General features: G+C 38.3%; 1 protein-coding gene across 1 annotated transcript in view; it reads right to left on the reverse strand.

Annotated features, from left to right (window-relative positions):
• Positions 1 to 20,161, reverse strand: part of FBXL4 (F-box and leucine rich repeat protein 4) — a 135,214-nt gene extending 115,053 nt beyond the window's left edge. The window contains 1 exon segment of the mRNA XM_043999398.1: positions 19,919 to 20,161. The gene's annotated coding sequence lies outside the window, so the exon portion shown is untranslated.
• Positions 20,162 to 21,088: the final 927 nt, after the last annotated feature.

The following is a 21,088-nucleotide window of genomic DNA, read 5'->3' on the forward strand; positions in this document are numbered from 1 at the left end:
CCCTATTCCTCCTCAAAAGTGATTTGCTACTGACTGCCCCCTTTCCCCGCTCTATCCTTGCTTCATTCACCCATCCCTCCTTATCCTCTTTTCCTCCTACTTACCTGTAGGGTTAAATATATTACTCCTCCCAATTGGGTGTGTATGTTATTCCCTCCTTGAGCCCACTCTGATGAGAATAAGGTCTTTGAGCTAATTCTGTTTTCTAAATTTTTCTTCTTCCCTCCCTCCTCAACTCTCCCTATGAAATCAAGCAATTCAATATATGTCATACATGTAGTGTTATGCAGAACATCTTAACCTTCCTCGAAAGTGTTTCGCTTTTTATAGCTTCCTCCCCCAAACTTCCCTTCCCTCTTTCCCCTCTTCTCCCCACTCCCCCCCCATCTCCTTCTCCTCCCACTTTTCCTCAGGGCAAAAATATATTACTATACCCACTTGAGTATGTACGTTTTTCCCTCTTTGAGTCAATTCTGATGATAGTGAGGTTTACTCACTCCCCCACTCCTTCCCCCTCTTCCCCTCCCCTCCATAAGCTTTTTTCTTGTTTCCTTCATGTGAGCTACCTCTCCCTGGTCCACCTCTCCCCTTCCCCCTCCCTCAGTCTATTCCTCCTACCCCATAACCCTATTTTAAAGATGTCACCATGGATTAGCTAGGTGGCGCAGTGGACAGAACACCAGCCCTGAGCCCAGGAGAACCTGAGCCCAAATCCAGCCCCAGACACTAGACAACCCACTCTGTTTGCTCCACAAAGACCAAGGATACACAAAAAAGGCTTTACAAATACTACCCCTTCATATTCAGTTCAGACCTGTGCCCTCTGTGTACTCCTTACTGAAAACGTTCTTATAGTTGGAAGTATTATTTTCTCATGTATGAATGTAAGTAATATCCCTCGTGATTTCTTTTCCCTGTTTACCTTTTTATGATTCTCCAGGGTCTTGTATTTGAAAGTCAAAATTTCTATTCAGTTCAGGTCTTTCCATCACAAATGCTTGAAAGTCCTCTTTTTCATTGAAGTCCCATTTTTTTCCTCTGAAAGATTATACAAGTTTTGCTGGGTACGTGATTTTTGGCTGTAGTCCCAGTTCCTTTGCTCTCTGCAATATCATATCCCATGTCCTTCAGTCCTTTAATGTAGAAGCTGCTAGATCTTGCTTTATCCTTATTGGAGCTCCACATTATTTGAATTCCTTTTTTCTAGCTGCTTGTAGTATTTTCTCCTTCACCTGGGAGTTCTGGAATTTGGCTATAATATTCCTGGAGGTTTTCTTTTTGGGATCTCTTTCAGGAGGTGACTGGTGGATTCTTTCAGTTTCTATTTTAGTATCTGCTTCTAGAATATCAGGGCAATTTTCCTTCAAAATCTCTTGGAGGATGGTGTCTAAGCTTTTGTTTTGGTCATGGTTTTCAGGTAGTCCAATGATTTTCAAATTATCTTTCCTAGATTTATTTTCCAGGTCAGCTGTTCAATTGGATTTGCTTTACCATGTCTTGTTTTCTCATAAGGTCACTAGCTTCAATTTGTTCAATCATAATTCTTAGGCAATTATTTTCATCAGACAGTTTTTCTAATCTCTTTTTCATTTGACTTTTCAAACTGTTGACTTTTTTCTCATGACTCTCCTGCATCACTCTCATTTCTCTTACCATTCTTTCCTCCTCTCTACATCTTCCTTCTATCTCTCCTACTTTCCCTTCAAAGTCCCTTTTGAGCGCTTCCATGGCCTGAAACCAGTTCATATTTTTTTCGGAAGCTTTGGATGTATGGGCCCTGTGGTTGATTTTCTCATCTGAGGCTGCACATTGATCTTCCTTGTCGCTGAAGAAACTTTCTTTAATTCTGAAATTTCTTTGCTTGCTCATCTTTTACTTGACTTTATTAAACTCTCCATTGGGGGACACTGCTTCTCGGCTAAGCTACTGTTCCCAGCTTCAGAGGGTCCCAGGTGTTTTGTTTTGAGGGAGGGCAGGTTTTACTCTCACCTGGCCTATTCTCTACTAAACAACCAACCATCAAAGCTTTCTGTGGTGTGGTTCGTAGCTTTGACGAGCCTGTGTCTTTCCCCCACCTGGGCGTCCTGATACTCAGGATTTCTTCCTGGTTCCCCTACTGGGGGTGGGACAGCCAAATTCTTCCCTAGGTCCCGCTAATACCCCTGCACTTTCTCACCCGACCGACCACATGCTCAGTTCTAGAAGACGCTGGTGCTGTAGCTGATTCAGAGGCTCTGGGGTAAATTCCTCCTATGTGGCGTGCCTGGGGTCTCTGTCAGCGTGATCGTGGGATTGGACTTTACTGGTAACCCAGCACAGCCCCCTGTAATCTATCTATAGCTGGAAAATAATCTCAGCCTGTATTTTTGTGGGTTTTTCTGCTCCAGTGGTTCTTTTATTACTGTTTTTGGGATAATTGTATCAGGAGCTCTGTGTGTTTAATGTCTTTCCTCTACTATCTTGGCTCCGCCCCCCATTGTTTTTTTCTAAGAGCAAAAAAAAAAAAAAAATGGGGCAGCTAGGTGGCCCAGCTAGAGCACTGGTCCAAGAGTCTGGAGAATTTGAGTTCAAATTTGACTTCAGACACATACTAGGCTGTGTGTCCCTGGACAAGTCACTTAACTTTGATTGCCTCCCAAAAAAAGACAGAAAAAAAAAACCAAATCTACTTTTGCAAATAATCTCTTCAGTTCTGCTTTTCCTTCTAAAAATGTTTTAAATACCTCTTATTTTTTTCCCATTTATGGTGAAGCTCAGATTTGCAAGGTAGATCACGCTAGGTTGCATCCTAAGCTCCACTGCTCTTTGGAACACATTAGTCCATTTCCTCTTCCTTTCTGGTGGGTACAGAAAAGTCTTGCATTATTCTTACTTCCTTCTCTTTTTATTTCAATCTTTTTCCTTATGGCTTGCAGAATATGCTGTTTCTGAATTGTTGAATTTAAGCATTACGTATCTTGTAGTTTGCAGCCTTGGTTTTCTTTTCTGGAGGTAATCTTTAATTCTTTAATTGGTATTTCATTTTCTGTGTTCTTAAGATCTTGAGAATTCTATTATTTTCTGAATTATGATGTTAAAGTTTTTTTTGTCCTGTCATGTACTTTTGGAAGATCTATGATCCTGAGATTGTCTCTATCTTGTCTTTAAGCTCAGCATGTTTTACTTGCATGCTGAATATGTTTTCTATTAATGTTATTGTTTTTATTTTTTTTGTAGATCGTCCTTTATTTTTATGTATTTTCTTTCCCATTCTTTGTTCTCTTTTTTGTTTCTTTGATGAGACTTGCCATTGCAGATTCCAGTTTTTCTATTCTGCCCATTATTTTTACTTGAAAGGCCACACATTTGTTCTTATAATTCTCATTTCTCTTTCAAATCAGTTAGAAACAGGTGTATTATGATTCCACGTTACCTTCATCTTCCACAGGGTCCTTCCTCTCATCAAGTATTGGATCGTTTTCTTTTTCTTTATTTTGCAGCATTTATGCGCATATGCCTAACCTCATTTACCAGATCTGAAGGCTATATAGCTTTCTTTGTTAATATTTCTAAAAATTAGAAAACAAAATAAACACACCTGAAATAAGTACAAAAGAGGAGATATTAAAAATAAGAAGGGGGGCGGCTAGGTGGCGCAGTGGATAAAGCACCGTCCCTGGATTCAGGAGTACCTGAGTTCAAATCCGGCCTCAGACACTTGACACTTACTAGCTGTGTGACCCTGGGCAAGTCACTTAAGCCCCATTGCCACATAAAAAAAAAATAAGAGGGGGAGAAATAAACTGAAAAGAAAAATTGAAATTATAAGTAAAACTAAATAGAATTCAACAACCCAGTGTTTGATAAAGTGTAAAATACAAACCACCTAGGAAAAAAAGTAATTTCATAAAATCTTCTGGGAAAACTGGAAAGTTGTCTTGCAGAAATTAGGCTTAGACCAACAATTTATGCCATATTCCACATTACATTCTAAATATTTACACGACTTTAATATTAAAGATCACATTATACAAAAATTAGAAGAGAAACAGATAATATACCTCTCATAGCTATAGGTAGATGTATTCTTAATCAAACAAGAAATAGGGTCAATCACAAAAAATAAGACAACTTTGATTACTTGAAACTGAAAGCTTCTGACAGACAAAATTAATGCACCAAGCATAAAAAGGAAAGGGGTCAAATGGGGGGAAAACCTTTGTATCAAATTTATCTGATAAAAGTTTCATATCCAAGAAATCTATACAATAAATAAATGTGTATATGCATATATACACATTATATATATGTGTGTATGTATTTATGTATGTATGTATATATATATATGCGCAATATCTATTCTCCAGTAGATACAAAGGTCAAAGGAAAATATAAACAGTTCTCAAAAGAACTGCAAAGAATTCACAACCAGATAAAATCCAAATCACTCTAAATCACTAATAAGAGAAATTCAAATTTTAAAAAACCCTTAGATTTCATTCACCTCATACATTGAAAATTGTCAAAAATGACCCAAAATGGCAATAGTCAATGTGGGAGGGGTTGTCAAATGTTAATACATTGTTGGTAGAGCAAAAAATGGCACAACCATTTTGGAAAGTAATTTGGAATTTTGAAAATAAAGTGACAAAATGTCCATACCCTTTGAACCAGAGATTCCACTACTGGGCCCATACACCAAGGAAAACATCTATAAGAAGAAAATCCATATATACACTGAAAATTTATAGCACCTGGCAGATGCCCATCAATTGGGAAATGGCTAAACAAATTGTGGCAAATGAATGTAATGGAATATTACTGTGCTGTAAGAAACTATGTGACCCCTAAAAAAAACTAAAGAAACTATATGATGAATACAGAGAAGCATGGTAAGATCTATATGATTTGATGCAGCATGAAGTAAGCAGGAACAAGAAAATGATATAAATAGTAACTAGAAAATGGAAATGGAAAGAATTTTATACAAAATAATTCAAAGAAAACCTAACAAAGTTATGAAGATCAAGCAGGATTCAACTAAAGAGATATGAGAGGATATCCCCAATCCACTCCTTTATAGTTGTGAATGGTCCACAGTTGTTACGCATTGCACATGTTTTTGGATTTTTAAAATGTGTTAATCAGTTTTAAAGCACTATTTGTTATATGGGGTGGCTCTCAGGGAGGGGTAATATGTGTGGGATAATTATGATGATGTACGACAAGAAGATATCAATAAGAACATTTTTAAAAGGAAAAATAAATTATTAGTTGCACTGCTTTTGACAGGGAGAGGGAGGAGAAGAAAGAGGAGAAGGGAGAATAATGAAATGACTTTACTCCTTACCAAAGCTAACCCTTCTATTTGTTTAAATGATCTCATTCTATCCCACTTCCTCCAACAGATTACCCCCTCTGTCATCCCCGTTTTCATTTATTTTCAATCTCTCAGTGTCTAATGAATCATTCCCTATTACCTACAAACATGTCCATGTCTCCCTTTCAAAAAACCTTCACTTGATCCTTCTATCCCTGCTAACATCCTATTTATCTTTTTCCCTTGCCCACTAAATTCCTTGAAAGGCATCTCCAATAGGTGCCTCCATTTTATCTCCTCCCACTCTCTTCTTAATCCCTTAAAATACAGTCTCAAACTTTATCATTCTAAACTGTTCTCTCCAAAGTTACTAATGATCTCTTAGTTGCCAAATCCAATGGCTTTTTTCTATCCTCATTCTCCTTGACTTCTCTGCAGTTTTTGACACTGTTGGTTTTTCTCTCCTCCTTGGTACTCTTTTCTCTAGATTTTTGGTATACTACAATCTTCTGGTTTTCAGCCTACCTATCTCACCACTGCTCTGTCTCTTTTGCTGATCATGCCCTCTAATGGTAGATCCCTTTCAGGGTTCTGTCTTGGGCCCTCTTCTCCCTCTAAACTACTTCACCTGGTGATCTCATCAGCTCCTATGGATTTAATTACCATCTCTCTACTGATGCATCTCACATCTACCTATTCTGCTCCAAACTCTCTGCTGACATCCAATTTCACATCTCCAATTGAATGACAAGTAGAGATCTTAAACTCAACATGTTCAAAACTGAACTCATTTTTCTTCCTAAACCCTCTCCCCCACGCCCCCCACACCTTCCCTATTAACTCTAGACAACAATACCATCCTCCCAGTCCCTTGGACATACAACCTAGGAGTCTTCCTGGATTCCTTATTCTCTCTCATCCCCACCCCCATATCCAACCTGTTGCTAAAATCTGTAGATTTTACTTTTGCAACATCTCTCCAATACACTCCCTTCTCTTCTCTAATATTTGCCACTCTAGTGCCCTCATCACCTCTATTGTAATATTGACTACCATAATAGCCTGCTGGTAAGACTGGCTGCCTCACATGTCCCCCCACTCTAATTCATCTCCCATTTAGGCACTACAATGATTTTCCTAAAATATAAGTCCAACCACATTACTCCCCGATTCAGTAAACTTCAGTGGTTCCCTAGTACCTACAGAATCAAATACAAAATGTCCTGTTTGGCATTCAAAGCCCTCCATAACCTAGTTGTCCCCTCCCCACCTTTTCAGTCTTCTTATACCTTGGTCCCCAATACATACTCTTTGATCCAATGACTCTAGCCTCCTGGCTCTTCCACAAACAAGACACTTCATCACTCAACTTTGGGCATTTTCTCTGGCTGTACCTCCTGCTTAGAATGCTCTCCGTTCTCCCCCCCCCCCACCTACTGGCCTACCTACCTGACTTCCTTTAGGTCTCAGTTAAAATCCTTTCTTTTACTGAAAACCTTCCCCAACCCCTCTTAATTCTAGTGATTTTCCTCTATTATTCTGTATTTATCTTGTATGTAGCTGACTTTTTATATATTTGCTTACATGTTGTTTCTCATGTTAGATTGTAAGCTCCTTGAGGGCAAAGACCATCTTTGACCTCTTTGTGTATCCCCAGCACTTAGCATAGTGCCAGGCACAAGTATTTAATAAATGTTTATGAATTGATTGAGTGGAGGGAGGGGGGAAAGGAAAGGAAGTGATCGAGTAAATTTTCAAATATCTGAAGTCCACATGCCAGTTTGCAAGCTGTTTCCTGAACTCATCTATTTCATGAGATTTTCTTTTTTTGTACAAATGATCTATACTCCAATGACAATATCACTCTTGTTTTCTCATTCACTGGTATTCAGTCAAAGGCTCTCCACCATGCTTCTACTTTCTGGCTCCTGAGGGTGAGAGGGTGACCCCAGGTTCCTTATATAGAACACCACATGCTCTGAGATTGCTATGGGGAAAATGGGGCTTTCATTCTGAGAGAAGAAACTCAATTTTCTTTCCCTTTTTCTTTTCTTTATTGCCTTTGGGAGTGGTTTTGAATACCAAGACTGCCCCTTGTTAAGAGCTAAATAAGCAGAACCTCTGATAAATAGTTTAAATTGTATAACTGTATTTGGGCAATTGTGTTTTCTGCATATAAGTTTGAAACTATGTAAGGTTGATGCCACATGGACATTTTCTGTGACTCTTTAGCCCAAGGAATTGAGGAAAGCATTCAAAAATAATATTTGCATATGTTACAAAAATCCCTTTTACTTATCCTCTTCCTTCTGAAAAAGTTATATCTTTCCAAAGCTATATTTCAGTTAGGTGTTCTTCCTTCTTTTGGCCAGTTCAAATGAGAATGAGGTTCATGTATCAGCCACTCTGCTCCACTTCCTCTTCCTTGTGTATGCAGATGTCTACTTGTATACCCTGAATATATGAGATCATTTCCCCTAACATTCCTTCCCCTCCCTCTTCACCTTCTCTTTCCTTTTTTTTTCTTAAGATCATCAAAACACAGTACAACCACTCCCAGGCCTTATCTAATTAGACTCTGTCTATGAACTCTGATGATGACAGTGTTCAGAAGAAAAAAGTATCATCTCATATTTAAATATAAGTAGTTTGTCTTTGTTTAGTATATTATATTACTTCATTCATGTTTACCTATTTATGTTTCTCCTCATTTCTGTACTTGAAATTCAAAGTTTCTATGCATCTATGGTCTTTTCATCAAAACTGCTTGGAAGTCTTCTATTTCATTTCCCCCCATACCATTACAGTGTTTTGTTAAGCAAGTTATTGACTGTAAGCCAATATCTTTTGCCTTCTATGATATCCAAGTTCTCTACTCCTTTACAATGGTGGCTGCTAAGTGATTGGGATTCAATCAAACTGCATCTGCTTTGTACTTGAATTCTTTCTTTCCAACTGTTTACAGTATTTGTTCTGTGACCTAGAAGCTCTAGATTTTGGTTATGATTTTCCTTGGAGTTTTCATTTTGGTGTTTTGGGTTTTTTCCAGATAAGTTCTTTCTATTTGCTCTTTGCTCTAATTCTAAGAGATCTGGGCAGTTTTCTTTTTAAGATTTCTTGAAAAGAATCTAAATTCTTTATTTTGTTCATGGTGTTCAAATAGTCCAGTGATTCTTTAATTTTTTCCTTGATCTTCCTTCTACATTATTGCTTTCCCTATGAAATATCTTACATTTTCTTTTATTTTTTCAGTTGTTTGACTTCATTTTAGTAGTTTTTGTGCCTCATGGAGTCATTAGCTTTTATTTAGTCCATTCAATTTTCAAGGTGTTTGTTTCTTGGGCGATGTTTTGTACCTCTTGTGCTAAGATGCTGATTAACTTTCCAATTGTTTCTTTCATAACTCTTTCTTTTCCAATTTTTTTCCTCAAACACTTTCATTTCATCTATGAAAACATTATCGACTCTCAGAAAAAACTTTTCTCTCATTTCTTCTAAGAATTCTAGTTGAGTTTGTATCCAAGCTGTATTTTTCTCTGAAGCACTACTTGTAAATGTTTTAGCAGCATTTTCTTCTTCTGCATTTATGTCATAAGCATCCCTGCCACTGTTTTTCTTTCTTTTATTTTTTTTGGTTGGTTGGTTGGGTTTTTTTGTCTATCCATTCTTCCAGCCTATTTCCTGACTTTGGACTTGATGCTGGCACTGAGTTATGCCTCACTTCTTGAGGAAAGGTCTAGGCTTGTCCTGCTTCTGCTTTCTTAGGATATTCAAGTGTTGTCTTATTCTAGGATCTCAGAGACAGGCTGCAGACCTGCAAGCTTTCAGTTCTCCCAAAGTAGTCTAATCCAGGGGAAAGTGTGATCACTTTCCCCATGGTCTAATCTAGGCTAGTTCCTGGCCTGAGTTTGGGTCTGTGCTAAAGTAAATTGCTGCTGGAACTAACCCCTATCAATCAGTTGGAAAGCTTTGTTGTTTCAGAATGGCAGAATTTTTGGTCTGGGATTCTGGCCTTGGTTGTTTCTCTGCAAGTTATGCTAGATGCTTCAAATGAAACACTGCTCTGGGCCTAAAGTCTGAGCCACACCACTGCTGCTACAATTGCTGACTTAGGAACTTCCTCATTTCTCTATAAATAACCCAAGGGACTCCCTACCTGGAATAACACTCCTTTAAACAGATCCCCTTTTCAGTTCTCCCTGTATCTGTGATCCAGAACTAGGAAGTGGGCATCAAAGCTGCTGGTTTGCACCTGCCTTCGCTAAAGTGATCCAATATGGATCTGGGACCTCTTCTTACCCTAACGTACAACCTCTCTCTGGGCACAGAAATACTCAAGAGAATGACAGCTCTTGGGTGACATTTCCTGCCAATGCTTTCAGAGCTCCCTATCTCCTTATACCTAGCTGGGTTGGACAAATGACCCATTGTAACTTTTTCTGGATTTGCCCGTAAGGATTTGGTCTGGTACATTTTCTAGATCTATTTGCACAAGTTTATGGAGTAGAACTCACTGCTTTCTAACATTCCACCATCTTGGCTCTGCTTCTTAGTAATATGTTCCACTGCCTCAAAACTCAGTGATACTGATAATGTAAAATTGAATCCCTTGCTAGTCACTCATACTTTATGCATCTGTGTATAGACATCTGAGACCATGGGTTTTTATAGCTGGTTACTTTCTTGGATTTTTGTCTCTTGTGAATTTCTGGAAGTTTACATTACTAATTTTCTACTCACACTGTACCTACCCCATAGATACTCTAAAATACCTACAGTGATGTATACATGCAGACAGTTTTCTTCCTATTCTTTCCTTTTCCATTTAAAGATTTTTATTTACTTTTACAAGGTTCCCGGTAAGTATATCTCTTACTAGCCCTTGTTAGATATAATCCATCCCTAGTCAGAAGCCTGTCATTTCCATATCTTAAGCCTGGGTCCAAAAATCTAAACCCTATTCTCAGATACCTTTTATGGAGCTGTTTATTTCTCAAATCCATGTTTCTCTCTTTTCTGTTGTCACCTCCTCTTATGACATGCATACTGTGTCTATAAGTCTAGATAATCCAGACTAAAATACATACTTTAAAGTAACAAAGATGTTTTATTGCATGTGAATCTTTATATTTTATAGTTCTCAATCTTTGGTCATAAATATATTAGATATATAAATATATTATAAATATAAATATATTTGTTCATAAATATATAGATTTGGTCATAAATATATATTGTACTCAGAATATTAGGCCTGGGTCAGAAATTTGAAATATATGTGAAGTCTAATTTCACTCAAGAAGTAAAGTAAAAATTAAGAACCTAACTAGACAGTATGCTTAAAATGGATGATCAGAACAAAGAAACCAAAATAGACTCTGGAAAACACAAAGTCCATATCTGGACCATGGAGAGAAAAAAGCCAATGGCTAGAACTGCATTTCTTGAAGCTGGAATATAAAAAGTACTCCAGCAAAAGTCAAAAGAGGCTTCTGCAAAGTCAGTGTAGTACAGTTTGAAATCAAGGCCATAAACTTGGTTCCTAGAGAGAGATTTCCCTTTTCCGTCTAGAAGTCAAAAACCAAAGAAGACAGCAACAAGAGATGGACATGACTACAGTACAACATGAAGCCTTAGGCTTAGGGAAAACTGAAGTCCCCAAGTATAGAAAACCTGTTTTCAGAATACAGATGAGTAACTAAAAGGAACTGGCTCTTCCATAAGATGATGGACAAATTTTAAAGGATCTGACACACTCAGGAGGAAAGATATTCTAGACAAAATAATCCTCAATCCTTTGTTTACTCCATACCAAAAAAAAAAGTGTCTGGAGTAATAAGTTTAGAATGTTCAAACAAAGAAAGAACAGGGAACTCTCTCACGTGGAATAAACAAGATTTGTCTAAGGAAAGGAATCTAAAGCTAGGAATGAACATGAGGACAGGTAAAAGAGGTAATATTTAGAAATAACTGAAACAAAGAATCCTAAAAATGTGAAATTGTATAGCTTTGAATTCCTCTTAGTTCACTTTGGCCTAAATTTTCTTTAGTAAACATATCTAACAAGAGACTTACTATGTAGCAAAAAAACAGGGGAAAAGAAAGAAGTGGGAGAAGAAATAGAATATTCAATAATAACCAATTCCAGGTGATGGCATGAAGAAGTTCTGAGCTGCTCTTTCCAGATGGGTGCCTTTCTAGAATGGTCATAACCAGGAAGGGTACAGGGATAAAAAGCATATAGAACTGTCTCCCTCCCAATATAGGAAAAGCAGATATAAAAAAAGTTACTCATAATATTTTACAAGGAATTATGGTGATAAAAGCCCCAAAAGTACTTGGGTTTTATTAATAAAGTTAAAAAAATAGCACCCTATCATATTTACTCTTCATATGTCTATTAGACAAATGTTACAACTTAACTACTGGGATAAAAATTATATTTGAATTTTGAATAATACTAAATGTGTTAAATTATTTAGTAACAACTGGCATTTTAAAAATTGGGCATTTATGGTTGTAACAATATTTGATGGACTCTTCGGAGAGAGAAATGATGTTTCCCTCTGGCTATGAAGAAAATGCTAATTATATGAATTTACTTAATCCAAATGTTAGCTATACATTTGTGACATCTATTAAAAGACAAAGGACAGGTCAACCTAATAAAAGAATTCTGTAATTTATGTTTATCCTTCTTAATAAGAACATTTCAAGTATAATAATATTGTTATATAGTTCACTGTGAAACATCCAGGTTTAAGAAGGAATTAGATGAAATGATAAAACTATAAATGATCATTTCAAATAAATCAAGAAATGATATGTAGACAAATAACTACAGTACTCAATTTAACAAATATAATATTATTAAGTGTTTATTATTTGTAAACCCCTGGATAAATGCCGGGAATTCAAAGATAAAATTAATAGTTCCTACCCTTAAAGAACTTATATTCTAAGCTTAACTATACATATAAACATAATACAAAATAAGGAGGGATGGAGGCAATAGAAAGTTCCAAAGATAATTCTAAGAAAATTTTAGGAGGGAAAGAATGAACACTGTCAGTTCAAAGGATCAGGGCAGTCTTCACTAAGGAAGTAGAGCCTGAACTAATCTTTCAAGGAAGATAAGGATTTGGAAAGGCATCAGCAAGGAGACAGAACGTTCTAATTTCATTTAATAATCATTTATTAAGCACTCACATTGTACAAATGACCATGTTCCAGGCAAAGTGGATAAAGGGGATAATTGGAGATAACATTTCATATTTAGGGAAGAGCTAGGACTGGGTCATCAGGAATTCAGAAGTAATTCTCTCTTCCTTTATGCTCCTTTGTTGAGGAAAAATAGCTATACAACTTTTCAACTTTACAATAAGTGACCTGAACATAATAAAATTATTAATTTGATTCAGTCAACGAAGACAGAAATTAAACCCTGATCACTAGAGAATACAGTGTCTCAAACCAAGTGAGAGACTCATAAACAATCAGGTCACCAGCTGGTCCTCTGAACAAAGAAAATGTAGGAAGAGAACCATAGCTCCTAGAGAGTCTAACAGTCCTCCCAGGTCTACCCTAAACAGATTCTAATAGGGCTGGCCCAGTATTAAAATATCCTCTAAAAGTAGGGAAGAAGTGACTGGTGTTTTCTCCAAGATTTACTTTGAAACTCACACACACACACACACACACACACACACACACACACACGAGATAGAAAGAAGTGAAATGATATCTATCTAGACACTCTAATAATTCCAAGGAATAAATGTTATCTTGGGATAGATTTGAATGCACAATCATTTGAACTGAAAAACGAATACAAATGTCATCCAATATGAATAGTTTATATAGATTCATCCACTATCCACTCTTCTAACTAAACAAATTGGGGGAAAGAATCACTTTTGTTATTGTTCTATACCACTATGTGAAAAAAGTGATAGGTACAGTAGAATAAACTTTGAATTTTAGAGTCAAAGGACCTAGCGTCAAATCCCACCTCTGTTGATTAGTATCTTTGTGACTTTGGTCAAGTCACTTAACTTCTCTGGGACTTAATTTCCACTTTTTAAAAATAGGGGTGGTGGTAAACTAGATGGTCTCTAAGGTCTTTTCCAGCTCTAGTTTATGTTTCTATGTCTTGGGCTGAGGTAGAGCAGAGATAGTGTTGAATCTGGTAGTAAAGAACCCTTAAGTCTAAATCCTACCAGACATTTATTGGTTGCATGACCCTGGGCAAGTCATTTAAATTCTCAGTCTCAATTTCCTCATCTGCTAAATAAGGATAAAATAAAATGAGGATAAATACTGCACAGGGATAATAAAATGGGGCCAAAACTGATTAGGAGAGGAGCAGCCATGCATTTGGGAAATTTCAGTCTTTTAACAATTCTAAGCTTTCTCTAGAACAAAAGCACATTTTTTAACATCAACATTTTTCTACCATTGCTATATAATGAAAAGTGATAGACCAAAGCCATTGAAAAACTGAAGTTGAAACATCTTCCAAAGAGCAGTAGTTAAGTTTATGATTGAAGAGATAAGGCTGTAGTACTTCTGTAAGAGAATCAGCAAAAAAGGATATGATCACAGAGTAGACTAAAAAAGAAGTTGAGTTGGTCATGTAGCAAGATCCAAGAATGACTGAAAGACATCCTGAATAATTCACACATATCCACGCAGTGTCAAGAGAAATGGAGAAAGGTCCCCAGGATAGTAGGTAGAACCTCACTGAAGGATTTATGGGAAGATATGTATATAGGTCCCACAAACTGAGAAGGCATGGGTGACACATAATCTGTACCATGTAGAAAATGCCCACACTGATGAGATATCTGTAAAATTCAAATTATATATTCATCTTATTAAAATTCCTATATTTAATGCCACTGCTTTAAGCAATTATATCTAGGCTATAAGACATAAGCATAAAATATTTTGAACTCTATTTAAATAAGCAAGTCAATTAATCTAAAGTTCATACCAATTCTGTTCTGTAATTCTTGTACATTTAATTTTAAGTCAAAAACTTTATGGCCATTATGTAAGAGCAATGTCAACAAACCAATACTATAAAAGTAGGAAATGTGTTCATTATATGGTTGATTAAATTTATCAAACAATGTTTTATCCAAATCTTCCATTTGGAACTGTAAATAATGATCATCCTAAAGAGTTTTAACTTAAAGCATAAACAAAATCAGGTCAGGCGGGAAACACAGATTTCAGATTGCAGACAGTGTTGTAAAAAAGAAAGAGTAATGAATTGGGAGCCAAAGGTTTTGGGTCTGAATCCCAACTACTTATTACCCATGTGATTTTCAAGGCCTAGGCTTTCTCACCTGTAAAATAAGGAAGATGGGCTGGATAACCTAAACGGTCCCTTCTAGCTCTAACCTTATACCCTTAACGTATCTTAGAAAGACAAAAGGGCTGTATCCTCTATGGTTGAGGGAATGAATAGGCTGAAATTGTGAAAAATGAGAGTTATTCTGACAGGAGTATAAAGGACACAGAGTCAAAAAGGCATCAGTTCAATGTGGCCCTGGGGCAGATCCCTCAGTTTCTCCATTTGCAATAGGAAGTTGGACTCACTGTGTCCCAAGATCCCTCTCAGCTCTTGACCTTATGGTTAACTTCAGGGAAGAGCTCTGAGGGCAGATAGAATGTGTTTTGCTATTGTTACCAAAAATTGGGATAATAAGAGCATCATTATGAAGGATAATAGAAGACAGTTGTATGTGGGAAAGTCTATTTAAGAATTAAATATGATATCAAGATTCTTATGTAAGCTGGGCTTCAATTATATTAATGTAGTTATGTAGCTAATAAAATGAGTTACCATCTGGTACCTACCTGACTTGTCTGCATTTCAAGTCACTAGTAGGGGAGAGTAAAGAAGAGCAGAGAAATTTAAGCTTATGGACACAGGAACTCAGAAGTACACTCACAAAAGTTTAACTATCTTAAAGTGCAAGCAAAATTGCTGCAGGGCACTTCTAGGAGTCAGGATGGTGGAGTAAGCAGAAAATTGCCATAACCCTCCCATATTCACCACCAAACAACCATAAAATAAGGCCCCAAACAAATCCCAGAACAGAAGAGTCAGCAAAAACACAGGGTGAAACAATCTTTTAGCCCAAGAAACTTGGAAGATGGGCAAGAAAGGTCTGTCTCATTCAGGTAAAGGGAAACAAAGTCTAAGACAGGAAGCATCCGAGCAAGCTATCAGCAAGCCCCACCTCAGTGAACCAATGTAAGATACTGAGCCCCAGTGCGGTGCAGCAGACCCCACATGTGCCTCAGCATAACCAGGGGAACAGGTAGACTCCAGGGGCCAGACCTCCACGTGCTTCAGTATAGCCCCAGGGAAAAGCAGAAACACCCCACATGCCTCAGCCCAGATACCAACACTTGGACACCGGCTTAGCACCAGGTAAGCTCCCAGACCCCTATGGCCTCAAGCCTTACCTTCTCAGTGCACCAGACCTGAAGGTCTCCCACAGGCCTAAGGGCAACATCAGTGAAGAACCAAGTGAATGTTCAGAGTATGCAGCCCCTGGTACAAGAAACTGAAGAGTGTCACTTTTACCCCAAAAGCAGAGCTCAAATTTAAAAGAAAGGAAAAAGGCCAAAAATAGATGAACAAAAAACAACAAAAAAAGAATTTGACCATAGAAAGTTATTATAGTGTCAACGAAGATCAAGATACAAACTCAGAAGAAGACAACTATGTCAAAATACCTGTGGGCAAAACCCCAAAGAAAAAGGGAAGTGGTCTCAAGCCCAAAAAGAACTCATGGAAGAGGTCACAAAGGAGCTTAAAAATCATATACAAGCGGTGGAAGAAAAATTGGGAAAAGAGAGTGATGTAAAGAAGAGAGACAACAACTTGAAAAAGGAAAACAACTGCTTAAAAAGTAGAATTGGCCAAATGGAAAAGGAGATACAAAAATCCACTAAAGAAAACAATAGGAGCAGCTAGGTGGTGCATTGGAAAAAGGCCTTGGATTCAGGAGGACCTGAGTTCAAATCTGTCCTCGGACACTTGACACTTACTAGCTGTGTAACTCTGAGTGAGTCACTTAACCCTCATTGCCCCACCAAAAAAAAAAAAAAAAAAAAGGAAAGGAAAGGAAAAGAAAAGAAAAGAAAAGAAAAAGAAAAACAACTCCTTAAAAAGTACAACTGGCCAAATGGAAAAGGAAGTACAAAAGATAACTGAGGAAAAAAACTCCTTAAAAGTCAGAATTAGGCTAATGACATTAGGAGACAATAATCAATGAAACAAATTCCAAAGAATGAAAAAATAGAAGAAAATGTAATACCTTATTGGAAAAATAACTAACCTAGGTAACAGATGCAGGAGAGACAATGTCAGAATCACTGGACTACTTGAAACCCATAATCAAAAGGAAGAACTGGCCAGCATCTTTAAAGAAATAATATGGGAAAACTGCCCTGATATCCTGGAACCAGAAGGCAAAATAGATATTGAAAGAATCCATCGATCGTCTCAAGAAAGAGATCCCAAAATAAAAACTACAAGGAAAATTATAGCTAAATTTCAGAACTATCAAGTCATGGGGAAAAAAATACTGCAAGTGGCCAGAAAGGAACAATTCAAATATTGGGGAGCCACAATCAGGATTACATAGGACTCAGAAGCTACAACATGAAAGAATTGTGGTCATGAAACATGATATTCCAGAAGGCAAAGGAGCTAGGACTACAACCAAGAATCACCCACCCAATAAAATTAAGCATAATAATACTTCATAAGGAAAAAAATGGCTATTCAGAGAAATAAAGAGTTCAAGCCTTCATAAGACCAGAATTGAACAAAACAAAATCAAACAAAAAAATCTGATCTCTAATATTAAGACCCAAGAGAAGCCTAAAAAGAGAAAAGGGAGAAAAAACCAAACACGTAAGGTCTTCAAAAGAGCTGAACTATTTACATCCCTACATGGGAAGATGATATTTGTAATTCTTAAAAATTGTACCACTAATAAATAGTGAAGCTAGAAAGAATATACATACAGAGAGGGTATAGATACAAGGCGAATTGAGGGATTAATGACATAAAAATAATTAAGGGATAAGAAAAAGGAGTACACTGGGTGTGGAAGGAAAGAAGAGATAGAATGGGATAAATTATTTCACATGAAGAGGCTTGAAAGACCTATTATAATGGAAGGAAAGACAGGAGGGTGGTCGATGGGCATCACTTGAACCTCACTCTCATTGGTATTGGCTCAAAGAGGGAATAATATCCACAATCAGTTCAATATAGAAATCTATTTTACCCAACAGGAAATCAGGAAAGTGGGGGGGGGGGGAAGAGATCAAGTAAATCTTAATTTACTTGGTGGGGTGGGGTGGAGAACTGACAGAAGAGAGGGCAGACTGGGGGGAGGTGGTAGATGGAACCAAAATAATGTCAAGGAGGGAAAATGTGAAAGGAGAGAGGACAAATGGGGAAAAATAGGATGGAGGGTAATACACAGGTAGTAATCATAACTATGATTATGTGAAAGGGATGAACTCTCTCATAAAACAGAAGCAAATAGCAGAGTCGATCAAAAACCAGAATCCCACAATATGTTGTTTAGAAGAAACACATTTGAAGCAGAAAGACACAGCTGAAGTAAAAAAAAGCAGGGGTAGCAATCCTGATTTTAGACAAAGCAAAAGCAAAAACAGACCTAATTAAAAGAGATAAGGGGGGGGGGGCAGCTAGGTGGTGCAGTGGATAGAGCACTGGCCCTGGATTCAGGAGTACCTGAGTTCAAATCAGACCTCAGACACTTACTAGCTGTGTGACCCTGGGCAAGTCACTTAACCCCCACTGCCCCGCAAAAAAAAAAAAATAATAATAATAATTAATTAATTAATTAAAAAAGAGATAAGGGAGGAAACGACATCTTGCTAAAAGGTACTATAGACAATGAAGTAATATCAATACTAAACATATATGTGCCAAGAAGTATAGCTTCCAAAGTCTTAGAAGTTAAGTGACTTACAGGTTCATGACTGAACAAGAGACAGAGCTCATTACAAAATTTAAAATAGATAATATTTATTATATTAAATTTAAAAGCTTTTGCACAAATAAAGCCAATGCAAGATTAGAAAGAAAGCAGAAAGCTGGGAAACAATCTTTATAGCAAGTGTCTCTGATAAATACCTCATTTCTCAAATATATAGAGAATTGAGTCAAAATTATAAGAATAAATAGTCAAAGGATATGACCAGGAAGTTTTCAGATGAAGAAATCAAAGCTATGTATAGGCATATGAAAAAGTGTTCTAACTAAATTTTGATTAGAGAAATGCAAATTAAAGTAATTCGGTGGTACCACCCCACATCTATCAAATTAGCTAATAGCAAAAAAAGAAAATGATCAATGTCGGAGAGGACGTGGGAAAATAGAGAAACTAATGCATTGTTGGTGGAGCTGTGATACAACCATTCTGAAGAACAATTTGCAAGTATGCCCAAAGGACAACCAAACTGTTGTCTTCCCCATTAGACTGAGCTCTTGGAGAACAGGAACTGTCTTTTGCCCTTCTTTGTATCCTGAGAGTTTAGCACAGTGTCTGGCAATACTAGATGCTTACTGACTGGCATAAGATTACAAAGGAAATAAATTATACTGCAATAGTAAGCAATATATAATAAATATTATAAATAAATAGGTAAGTAGATAGTATAAGTCCACCCGAGATCTAGTACATACACGTACATATATTCATTAGATTGTATGCTCTTTCATTAGATTAAGGTCGTTGAGGGCAAGAACTGTCTGTTTTTACAGTATGGTTGTATTTCTACCCCCATGGTTTAGCATAGCGCCTGGCACATAGTAGTTGCTTAATATTTATTTACTATTATTGCCTATTTACTGACATATAGACATCCACACATATATATGGGGGCCGTGAACTTTTAGCTTTATACACACAATCAAATACGTATAGATATAACTTTTGAGTATACCAAGTTTACATACAAAATATATGTATTTATTTAAATGTATGTTATACATACACATGTGCACATATAATAAACATATGCATACATATTTCACGGACCCCAGACAGAATCCTTGGACTAGAAGGACCACCAGAAAAAAGTCAAGGCACCCAACTCAGAAGCATCAGGACAGGGGTCGGTTATGAAGCTCGCAGGGCAGCGCCACGATGTGCCTACCCATTTCGCTAGCCTCAATCCTACTTCGTGCTATAAGGCATGTGCAATGGGACACACCGTCAGAGCCATGACCACGAGTATGCTCCACAATACCCCCTCTCCCTCCTAAGTAAAGTACAGAGGAACGCGAAGCAGGGAAGGTAAAAAGAGGAAAAGGAGGTCAGAATCTCTCGGGAAGCGGGAGGGAAGGGGGAAGGGAAGGAGCGCATCTCTGCGCGCGCGCAACTACAAGCGGGAGGGAGGGGGGAACCCTAGCGAGGGGCTGCCGCATCAGGCGAGCGGCTCCGCGCGAATACAGAGCTCCGCCCCGGGCTCGGCCCCGCCCCCGCCTCGCGGAAGGAGGGGCCCCGGGGGCTGGAACTAGAGGAGCAAAAAGTAAATAAAGGACGGTACCAGGCTGGGGAGTTCCGGAAAGCGGATCGGCTCCCTCTCCGTGGAGCTTCACCAGCGACTCAGTCCAGCCCAGCGGTGCGGGGAGGCGACGGCTCCCATGGAGGGAAGGGTGAGGTGGGGCAAAGGGTGACCAGGCCCCGAGCCTTGAGGGTAACAGCAGCTATGGAGGAGCCAGAGGAAGAGCGGCTCCAACCCGGAAAGAAGAGGCCGAGGCCACAGGCGCAGCCCCAGCGCTAAGACGGCTGCGGGGGAGGGGAGAAAAGGGTATGGGGGCGGGGCGGCGGGAGAGCGCGCGCGCACGGGGCACGCGCTAGACGAGGGAGGAGAGGAGCCTGGGGAGCTGAGAGATTTGGGGAGAAGAGCGCGCCCCCGCCTACCGAGGTGCCCGGGAGGAGGGGCAGGCGTGGCGTGACGCAATGCGTCGCCTATTCTTTCCGAAGGGCAAGTGACCGAAGGGGAGGCGGATTCAGTGGGAGAGAGTGTTTGTCTTCTGGATTAAGTTGGACACTCCTCTCGACCAGCTGACTTTTGTTGATTTCACCCTTCCTGAGGCAACCTGGGGTCTGAACTTGGGCGGAAAAAAAGTACATCTTTATTTCAATAAAACCAGTTTTTCTCGTAATCCTATGTATTTTAAGCCTTTGAAACATTATAATTAGAAGGTGTCCCGCCAGTCCGTAAATATCTATTAAGTGTCCACTATGTGTGGATACTGTAATAATCCCTGGAGGTGCAAATAGAAAAGATAGTCCGTGCTTTTGAATAACCCACAAACTATTGAAGGAGACTGTATTCATACAACATAGTTGGTGACAGTTTTCATCAGACTGCCAAAGAGATCCATGACCAAAAAAAATTAGAAGTTAAGAATTCTTGCAATAAACTATTACACCAACCGAGGTTGTTCCTTGTGCCTAACCAACTGCTGAACTGTGTCAACGAACCAGAACTGACTGCCCTCTAACCTGTGAATGGCTGAAGTCAAACATAGGAGGCTAGAGACAAGTGAGTCAGGAATTAAGGAGAAGTTTTATTTTCAGAGTGAGGAAAACGACTTGCAAGCAAGGACTCATGCAGGACCTGCCCCGAGTGGGGAGGCCTGTGGTACTGTGGGGAAATTTCAACACTTAAACTAGTGGCTGCACAGTGAACTATAACCCTGTCAATGAG

Source organism: Dromiciops gliroides, chromosome 4, assembly GCF_019393635.1.
Source record: "Dromiciops gliroides isolate mDroGli1 chromosome 4, mDroGli1.pri, whole genome shotgun sequence".
Taxonomy (NCBI): domain Eukaryota; kingdom Metazoa; phylum Chordata; class Mammalia; order Microbiotheria; family Microbiotheriidae; genus Dromiciops; species Dromiciops gliroides.